Source organism: Hippocampus zosterae, chromosome 3, assembly GCF_025434085.1.
Source record: "Hippocampus zosterae strain Florida chromosome 3, ASM2543408v3, whole genome shotgun sequence".
NCBI classification, from domain to species: Eukaryota; Metazoa; Chordata; class Actinopteri; order Syngnathiformes; family Syngnathidae; genus Hippocampus; species Hippocampus zosterae.
Window position 1 is genome coordinate 2,786,174 of NC_067453.1, and position 9,528 is coordinate 2,795,701.

The following is a 9,528-nucleotide window of genomic DNA, read 5'->3' on the forward strand; positions in this document are numbered from 1 at the left end:
TTGCAGTCTACAGCAGCAAGATGGGGCTAGGGGGGATAAAGTGTTTCATTGCACAAAATAAATGTTTCAGAAGAACTTTACACAGTTCAATTTAAGTGCAATATAAATTAAGCGTAAGTAATATATTTGCCAAAAATAATAAATAATAAATAGCAATAGCATAGAAAACACAGCATAAGTTGGCTGTGCTATTGACAATGGTTACAAGTTTTTATGCATGTTTATTCAGCGGCCTGACAGCAGTCGGTAGGAACGAGCGACGGTATCTCTCCTTCTTGCAGCGCGGGTGTAACAGTCTCTGGCTGAAGGAGCTACCCAGTGCTGTCAGAGTGGGCTGGAAGGACTGGGAGTGACTGTCCATCATAACTTTTAGTTGAGCGAGCATCCTCCTGTTGCCCACCTCCTCCAGAGTGTCCAGGGAGCAGCCCAGGACAGAACTGGCCCTCCTGACCAGTCACTCCAGCCATCATAATTAAAAGCATTTTTTATCTGCTGTTTTTCTACCAGTATATCCATCCATCATCTACCGCTTATCCGGGGCCGGGTCGCGGGGGCAACAGCTTTAGCAGGGAAGCCCAGACTTCCCTCTCCCTAGCTACTTCTTCCAGCTCTCCCCGGGGGATCCCGAGTCGTTCCTAGGCAAGCTGGGTGACATAGTCTCTCCAGCGTGTCCTGGGTCTTCCTCTGGGTCTCCTCCCGGTGGGACATGACCGGAACACCTCACCAGGGAGGCGCTCAGGAGGCATCCGAATCAGATGCCCAAGCCACCTCATCTGGCTCCTCTCGATGTGGAGGAGAAGCGGCTCGACACTGAGCCCCTCCCGGATGACCGAGCTTCTCACCTTATCTATAAGGGAGAGCCCGGACACCCTGCGGAGAAAACTCATTTCAGCCGCTTGTATCCGGGATCTCGTTCTTTCGGTCACGACCCATAGCTCGTGACCATAGATGAGGGTTGGGACGTAGATCGACCGGTAAATTAAGAGCTTCGCCCTTTGGCTCAGCTCCTTCTTCACCACGACAGACCGATACAATGTCCGCATCGCAGCAGACGCTGCACCGATCCGCCTGTCGATCTCCCGCTCCCTCCTACCCCCACTCGTGAACAAGACCCCAAGATACTTGAACTCCTCCACTTGGGGCAAGATCTCCTCCCCGACCCGGAGGGGGCACTCCACCCTTTTCCGACTGAGGACCATGGTTTCAGATTTGGAGGTGCTGATTTTCATCCCAACCGCTTCACACTCGGCTGTGAAACGCTCCAGTGAGAGCTGGAGAGCCACGTTTGAAGGAGCCAACAGCACCACATCATCTGCAAAAAGCAGGGATGCAATACTGAGGCCCCCAAAACGGACCCCATCAACGCTTCGGCTGCGCCTAGAAATTCTGTCCATAAAGGTTATGAACAGAATCGGCGACAAAGGGCAGCCTTGGCGGAGTCCTACCCCCACTGGAAACGATTCCGACTTACTGCCGGCAATGCGAACCAAACTCTGACATCGGTGGTACAGTGACCGAACAGCCCGTATCAGGGGGTTCGGTACCCCATACCCACGAAGCACCCCCCACAGAACTCCCCGAGGGACACGGTCAAACGCCTTCTCCAAGTCCACAAAACACATGTAGACTGGTTGGGCGAATTCCCAAATACCCTCAAGGACCCTGCTAAGGGTGTAGAGCTGGTCCACTGTTCCACGGCCGGGACGAAAACCACACTGCTCCTCCTCAATCTGAGGCTCGACTTCCCGGCGGACCCTCCTCTCCAGCATCCCTGAATAGACCTTACCAGGGAGGCTGAGGAGTGTGATCCCTCTGTAGTTGGAACACACCCTCCGGTCCCCCTTTTTAAAAAGAGGGACTCCCACCCCGGTCTGCCAATCCAGAGGCACTCTCCCTGTTGACCACGCGATGTTGCAGAGGCGTGTCAACTAGGACAGCCCCACAACATCCAGAGCCTTGAGGAACTCCGGGCGGATCTCATCCACCCCTGCGGCCTTGCCACCGAGGAGCTTTTTAACCACATCAGTGACTTCAACCACATCTAGCCCCTGGGAACCCTCTGGTCCAGGTGGACCATCTTGCCCTGGTGGACCATGTGGTCCAGTTGGTCCTGGTGGACCAGGCAGACCTGGTGGCCCTTGCTTAAAGAATGGAAACCCAGGTGGTCCTGGAGATGGACCAGGTGGTGACCTCGCTGTTAATGGAAGTGACCGAACATCATCATCTGGTTGAGCATCTGTATCGGCTGGCAGTTGTCTCTTTATCTTTGCAGAAAGACAGCTGGTTCCTGTGAAAAAGAATTGACATATTTGTTACATTGTGTCTTTTCATTTCCTCTGTTACTTGGGAGTAGAGTTTGATGACTTACCAAACAACACAAGGGCAACAATGAACACCTTGAGAATACTCATTGTGGCTGATGATATCCTAAAAGACAGTGTGGTGCAGTGTGACAATCACACAGGTCGAGGTGATGCGCAAGACTATAGCCTCTCCCCGACAAGACTCTAGCGTAACCTCCCAGAGGTGCACCACGGTAATGGCAACATGCCAGCTGATCAGCTAGGGATCTCGGAGCAGGAGGGAGCCCCAAAGGTGTTGAGTGCTGGGCCCACGGATGTGGATACGTCCCGATTATTCACCAATCCCTCCCCCAGCTATGGGTCAAATTGGTCCCGCTGCCTTGTGGGTACACTAAATGTGAAAGGCTAAGGGAGAAAACCCTAACAGAAAATCAACGGGCCAGGTGGGCTGGCCTCCTGAAGCGGACTGCGACAGACTGCAGACCCGGCAGATCGCTGCAACCACACAGCCCTCAGCCGTCTTGGACTCTTCCTTGCCGCTGACTCAAGGGTAGTGAGGTCAAGTCGTGGACTGGGCATTGTTCAGGCCCCTTCCACGTAAAACATCATCGAACACCATTTGCACCCCTCCCCTTCACCCCGCTTCATCACATCATTGACAAAGTCCTGCGGCGACGGGGCAGGTGGGTGACGGGGGCAGGTCATGACAGACTGGAAGCCTTCAGCACACCCCCTGCACGTGGGCGGCTCGGATCGGCGTCGTTGAGTTGCTGGAAAAATGGGGCAGCGGCGCTCTCCGGTGAGCATCCGAGTGACGAGGCAGCCCTTTTCAGGGTCCGCACTGCCTCCCTCACTCCGAGGAAGGGTCTAGAAAAAGTGACCTAGAAAAATGTCTGCCCCAAGACTAAACCCAGGATGGGTAGCCGCACCCGTCGGGAGTCCCCTTTTTAGCGGCCGCAACAACAGGGAAAGTTCACATACCTCTCTCAAGGTAGCAACCTGGAACGTACGTACACTCCTGGACAACGAAGATCGACCCTCCAGAAAAAACGCACTGGTAGCAGAAGAACTGCGCCGGTATAACATTGACATCGCGGCTCTGAGTGAGACCCGCTTCCATGAGGAAGGCTCTCTGTCGGAGCCTGGAGGTGGCTACACCTTCTTCTGGAAGGGTCTCCCCAATGACAACAGAAGACTATATGGGGTCGGCTTTGCTGTGAAGCAGAGCCTACTCAGATCAATCCCAACGTCTCCAATCGGCGTCTCCGAACGCCTTATGAGATGGCGAATTCCACTGGCCCACGGACGCTTTGTCACCCTCCTTAGTGTATACGCCCCGACCCTCACATCCGACGAGGCTTCCAAGGACGCTTTTTATCTACTGCTGAGCCAACAGCTGAGTAACATCGACCGGAGGGACTCCATCCTCCTACTCTGGGATTTCAACGCCAGAGTTGGCAGAGACTGGATGACCTGGAACAGAGTCATCGGCAAACACGGTATCGGCTCATGCAACCCAAACGGAGAACGCCTACTAACTTTATGCACGGAGCATGAGCTAGCAATAACAAACACCATGTTCCAGCTCCGTGACATGCACAAGACCACCTGGATGCATCCTCGTTCCCGTCACTGGCATCTGCTTGACAATGTAATCGTCCGTCAAGTGGACCGGAAATTTGTCTCCCTCACGCGTGTCATGCGTGGAGCGGAAGCATCCACTGATCATCGGCTGGTTGTGAGCTCACTACGCATCCGCGTCCGTCCACCGGCAAGAAGAACTCCAGCTGTACCAAAAATAAACATCAACAAGATCTTCGACCCAGGGTACAGAAACGAGTATCAGGGAGCTATTGCTCAATGGCTCCAACAACGAGACGACAGCAGTGGCCCAGCATCAAACGAAGACCAGAGCCTCTCCGAAAGATGGGAGAACACCAGCAAAGGGATCCTCACAACAGCACGAGAGGTTCTTGGCGTAACTAGTCGCAAACATCGCGACTGGTTCAGCGAGAACAACACTTCCATCAAGAATCTCTTAAAGAAGAAAAACGAAGCACACGACCATGCATTGCGTTCGGGTTCCCTGCAGGCATGGAATAATTTCCGCACGCAACGCGCAGAGGCCCAGCGGCAATTAAGAACGCTGGAGAACACCTGGTGGACCTCCTACGCAAATCAGCTACAACAGCACGCCGACCAAAATCAGCTTCACCAATTCTATGACGGTCTGAAAGCTGTCTGCGGCCCAATAAAGGGTTCTATAAGCCCCGTGCGATCAGCCGACGGCGATCAACTACTCATTGACCGCCCTTCTATACTCGCAAGGTGGGCTGAGTACTCTCGGGAACTCTTAAACAGGATCAACCCATCCGATCCCACGATTCTCAACGATATCCCTCCCCTCCCGCAGAGAGAAGAACTAAGCACACCACCAACGCTGGAAGAAACAAAATCTGCTCTCCATGGCCTGAAGAACCACAAAGCCTCTGGTCCAGACGGGATTCCTGCCGAGCTATTGAAGTTTGGCGGGCAAGCCCTCCTGGACGATATCCACGGTTTCCTGCGGGAATGTTGGGAGGGGGAAGACGTGCCACAAGCTTGGAAAGATTCTAACATCATCTATATATACAAGCGGAAAGGCGACAAAGCAGCATGCGGAAATAGCAGGGGCATCTCTCTACTGGCAACGGCAAGGAAAGTCCTTGCCCGCATTATGCTCTTCAGACTTCTTTCCACCATAGTCGATGACGTGCTCCCCGAATCACAGTGCGGCTTTCGCAGAGACCGCTGCACTGCAGACATGATCTTCGTCTTGCGCCAGCTACAAGAAAAATGTAGAGAACAACATCGGAGCCTCTACATCGCCTTCATAGATCTAGCTAAGGCTTTCGATACAATCTGCAGGGAGCTCCTATGGGGTGTGCTGGGACGCATTGGTTGCCCCCCAAAATTTGTTGCGGTGTTAAAGGCCCTTCACCATGGTATGCAAGGCCGGGTGGTGTGTGGAAGTGAAAAGTCCGACCCTTTCCCAGTGGCTGTGGGGGTCAAACAGGGATGTGTCCTTGCACCCATCCTGTTCAACATCTACCTTGCTGTCATGATGAAACATGTTTACAACAATACCGACCCAATACGAGACGGTATCTCGATCAATTAGCGTCTCGATGGCAGCCTTTTTAACCTAAGAAGATTGAAAGCCAAAACGAAGATCAGTACACACGTCTGTGCTGGACTTGCAGTATGCCGATGACGCTGCAATGCTGAGTCACACGCCACCAGGACTGCAGTTGTCCCTTGACGTCCTCACGGACACGTATACCCGCGCTGGCCTCGTCCTAAATGCAACAAAGACAGAGATTTTGCAGCAGACCACCGACGCTGACCCCTTTATCTTCCACTCCGGGGAAAATGCTCTGAAGAACACTGGCGACTTCGTCTACCTTGGCTCATCTGTCAACATGAAGCTCGATCTCACACCCGAGATCCAAAGGCGGATCGGGTCGTCAGCTGCAGCATTTGGACGGCTGTCTAAGCGATGCTTCCTCAACAAGAACTTAACTCTTACCACAAAAACTAAGGTCTTTAACGCTGTGTGTGTGTCTGTCCTACTCTATGGTTCAGAAGCATGGGTGCCCTATGCTAAACATCTTAAGCAACTGGAGCGCTTCTACATGAACTGCCTAATGAAAATCCTGGGCATTCACTGGTGGGACAGAATTCCGCACACGGACGTCAGAAGCAGACTGCAAGTCCCACCGCTAACGACTCTCCTCCTCCAGCGTCAATTGAGATGGCTCGGCCACATTGTTCGCATGCCACCGGACAGACTCCCGAAGAAGGTGCTGTACGGTGAATTAAGTCCGGGGGGGAGGAGCAGCGGCGGGCAGCTGAAGCGTTTTAAAGGCAGCATAAAGGTCACTCTCAAGAAGTTCGCCATCGATCCGACCAACATGGAGGAAGCGGCATCGGATCGGGTGGAGTGGCGATGACGCACCCTGGAGGGCGCAGCGCATCACGACGCCTCATACAACCTGGCGGCCCTGCAGCGCAGGGAGAAGCGACATGCCGGACCGGTTATGGACGGCCACTATCGCTGCGACCTTTGCGGGTGCGGCTGCGCTACTCTGCGGGCGCACCAACGTGCGCATCAGCGGCGTCAACAGCGCGGGGATCGAAGGATGGGGGAGCGCAACATCGTCTTCGGCTACGAAGGACTGGAATAAGCATAAGCAAGTAAAAGACAGTGAAAAGGGACGGTAAAACGTACATCGAGAGAAAGTCCATCAGGTGAACATGGTGAGACAGCTGGGTGCTTGGACACTGTTTTGTGAAGCCCAGGCTTCATACCTTGCCCCGAGGTACCAGGAATGCCCTTGAGAAGAAGGCTGATAACTCCCTGTTTACTGTTTTTTGTGTATGGTAAATCGCTCCATGTACAGCACTTTGTATGCAGCGATGGCTGTTTGAAAGTGCTCTATAAATACTGTTGACTTGACTTGACTTGACTTGACTGCCAATCTTAATGTTGTCGCCGTTGGACGGAATTCTTTCATTGAGTGAAAATTGTTGTCATTGACTGCAATGCACTTCAAAGTCCACAGTCACACAGCGTCTGCCCGACTGGCACAGTTTGAGCAGCCCCTTGATTATTTAAAACCTCAATAATATTACAACTTAGAGTGAGTTGATAATTGTGAAAAAAATGCACAAAATGTATTCTTATACCTACTGTTGGTTTCCTGTTCAGCCATTGTGTGCTGTCCTTGAATGGTAATTTTTCTGCACGAGATCCCTTTGCCCTGGAATAAAAAAAAAAAAAAAATCAGTCTCTGGTTAATTTTTGCTTGTTGGATTTTTGAAGGATGGATCTTTTGTAACGGCACCGAGAAGTGTCTTCTGAAAAATGAAATCCATTGAGAGCACGTATGTTGCACGTATGCACGTTTTGTCCAGATTTAAACTGCCGTTTTGATCATACGTCTGGTTTGGAAGTGTGTGGTGACCTGAGTCCAAATGCATATTTTTCTCTTGACTGTTCACGGCGTCACCCCAAATATGTCCAACATTAATGTTGTGATCCCTGAAAACCCTTCGAAATCGCGAAAATACTCACCACGTACACTCAAGTTTACTCTTGCAGCCCCTCTCAGGCCTTGCATTGTTGTCCGTCCTGCTTCCATCTCCTGTCATTTCACAGGCGTTAATGGAGGGCTTAAATCGCTTGTCTGGCCACAGGTGATAGGAGAGCCCACCTCAGAGTCCTCAGGCTCTGCTTCCTCCAAGGAAGGCGTGTTGGTGGAGTTGACGAGGTCTTCGAAGTACTCTGCCCACCGGTTCACAACGTCCCGAGTCGAAGTCAGCAGCGCCCCATCTCCACTGTACACAGTGTTAGTGGTGCACTGCTTCCCCCTCCTGAGACGTCGGATGGTGGACCAGAATTTCCTCGAAGCCGTCCGGAAGTCGGCTTCCATTGCCTCACCGAAGTCTTCCCACGCTCTGGTTTTTGCCTCGGCGACCACCGAAGCCGCGGTCCGCTTGGCCAGTCGATACCCGTCAGCTGCCTCTGGGGTCCCACAGGCCATAAAGGCTCGATAGGACTCCTTCTTCAGCTTGACGGCATCCCTTACTGCTGGTGTCCACCAGCGAGTACGGGCGTTGCTGCCACGACAGGCACCAACCACCTTACGGCCACAACTCAGATTGGCCGCCTCAACAATAGAGGCATGGAACACGGTCCACTCGGGCTCAATGTCCCCCGCCTCCCCCGGAACATGGGAAAAACTCTGTCGGAGGTGGGAGTTGAAACTCCTTCTGACAGGAGATTCCGCCAGACGCTCCCAACAAACCCTCACTATACGTTTGGGTCTGCCAGGACGGACCGGCATCTTCCCCCACCATCGGAGCCTACTCACCACCAGGTTGTGATCAGTTGACAGCTCCGCCCCTCTCTTCACCCGAGTGTCCCGAACATGCGGCCGCAAATCCGATGATACAACAACAAAGTCGATCATCGAACTGCGACCTAGGGTGTCCTGGTGCCAAGTGCACATATGGACACCCTTATGTTTGAACAAGGTGTTCGTTCTGGACAATCCGTGACGAGCACAGAAGTCCAATAACAAAACACCACTCGGGTTCAGATCGGGGGGGCCGTTCCTCCCAATCACACCCCTCCAGGTCTCACTGTCATTGCCCACGTGAGCATTGAAGTCCCCCAGCAGAACAAGGGAGTCCCCAGCAGGAGTACTCTCCAGCATACCCTCCAAGGACTCCAAAAAGTGTGGGTATGCTGAGCTGCTGTTTGGTGCATATGCACAAACAACAGTCAGGACCTGTCCACCCACCCGAAGGCGGAGGGAGGCAACCCTTTCGTCTACCGGTGTGAACCCCAATGTACAGGCACTGAGCCGGGGGGCAATGAGTATGCCCACACCTGCTCTGCGCCTCTCACCGTGAGCAACTACAGAGTGGAAGAGAGTCCAACCCCTCTCGAGAGAACTGGTACCAGAACCCAGGCTGTGTGTGGAGGCAAGTCCGACCATATCCAGTCGGAAATTCTCTGCCTCACACACCAGCTCGGGCTCCTTCCCTGCCAGAGAGGTGACATTCCATGTCCCAAGAGCTAGCTTCTGCAGCCGAGGATCGGACCGCCAGGGTCCCCGCCTTTGGCTGCCGCCCAGCTCACATAGCACCCGACCCCTTTGGCCCCTCTCATGGGTGGTGAGCCCATGGGAAGGGGGACCCACGTTGCCTCTTCGGGCTGTGCCCGACCGGGCCCCATGGGTGTAGGCCCGGCCACCAGGCGCTTGCCAACGAGCCCCACTTCCAGGCCTGGCTCCAGAGGGGGGCCCCGGTGACCCGCGTCCGGGCAAGGGAAACCTAGATCCATTTATTTCATTCATCATAGGGGTCTTTCAGCCGTGCTTTGTCTGGCCCCTCACCTAGAACCTGTTTGCCATGGGTGACCCTGCCAGGGGCCTAAAGCCCCAGACAACTTAGCTTCTAGGATCATTGGGACACACAAACCCCTCCACCACGGTAAGGTGACGACTCTCGGAGGGGAGCACGTCGGCTTCACAGTGCAGAGGTACCGGGTTCGATTCCAGCCTTTGCATGTTCTCCCCGGGACTGCGTGGGTTTTCTCCGGGTGCTCCGGTTTCCTCCCACATTCCAAAAATATGCATGGCAGGCTGATTGAACACTCTAAAAAATTGTCCCTAGG

The 9,528-nt window shown here is 53.6% G+C and overlaps 1 long non-coding RNA gene across 1 annotated transcript; it reads right to left on the reverse strand.

Moving 5' to 3' along the window:
• Positions 1 to 2,135: 2,135 nt before the first annotated feature.
• Positions 2,136 to 7,522, reverse strand: LOC127597757 (uncharacterized). Its single transcript, XR_007961717.1, has 3 exons — positions 7,420 to 7,522; positions 2,369 to 2,427; positions 2,136 to 2,287 (listed from the first exon to the last, which is right to left on the reverse strand). It is a non-coding gene; the product is annotated as an uncharacterized LOC127597757 (long non-coding RNA).
• Positions 7,523 to 9,528: the final 2,006 nt, after the last annotated feature.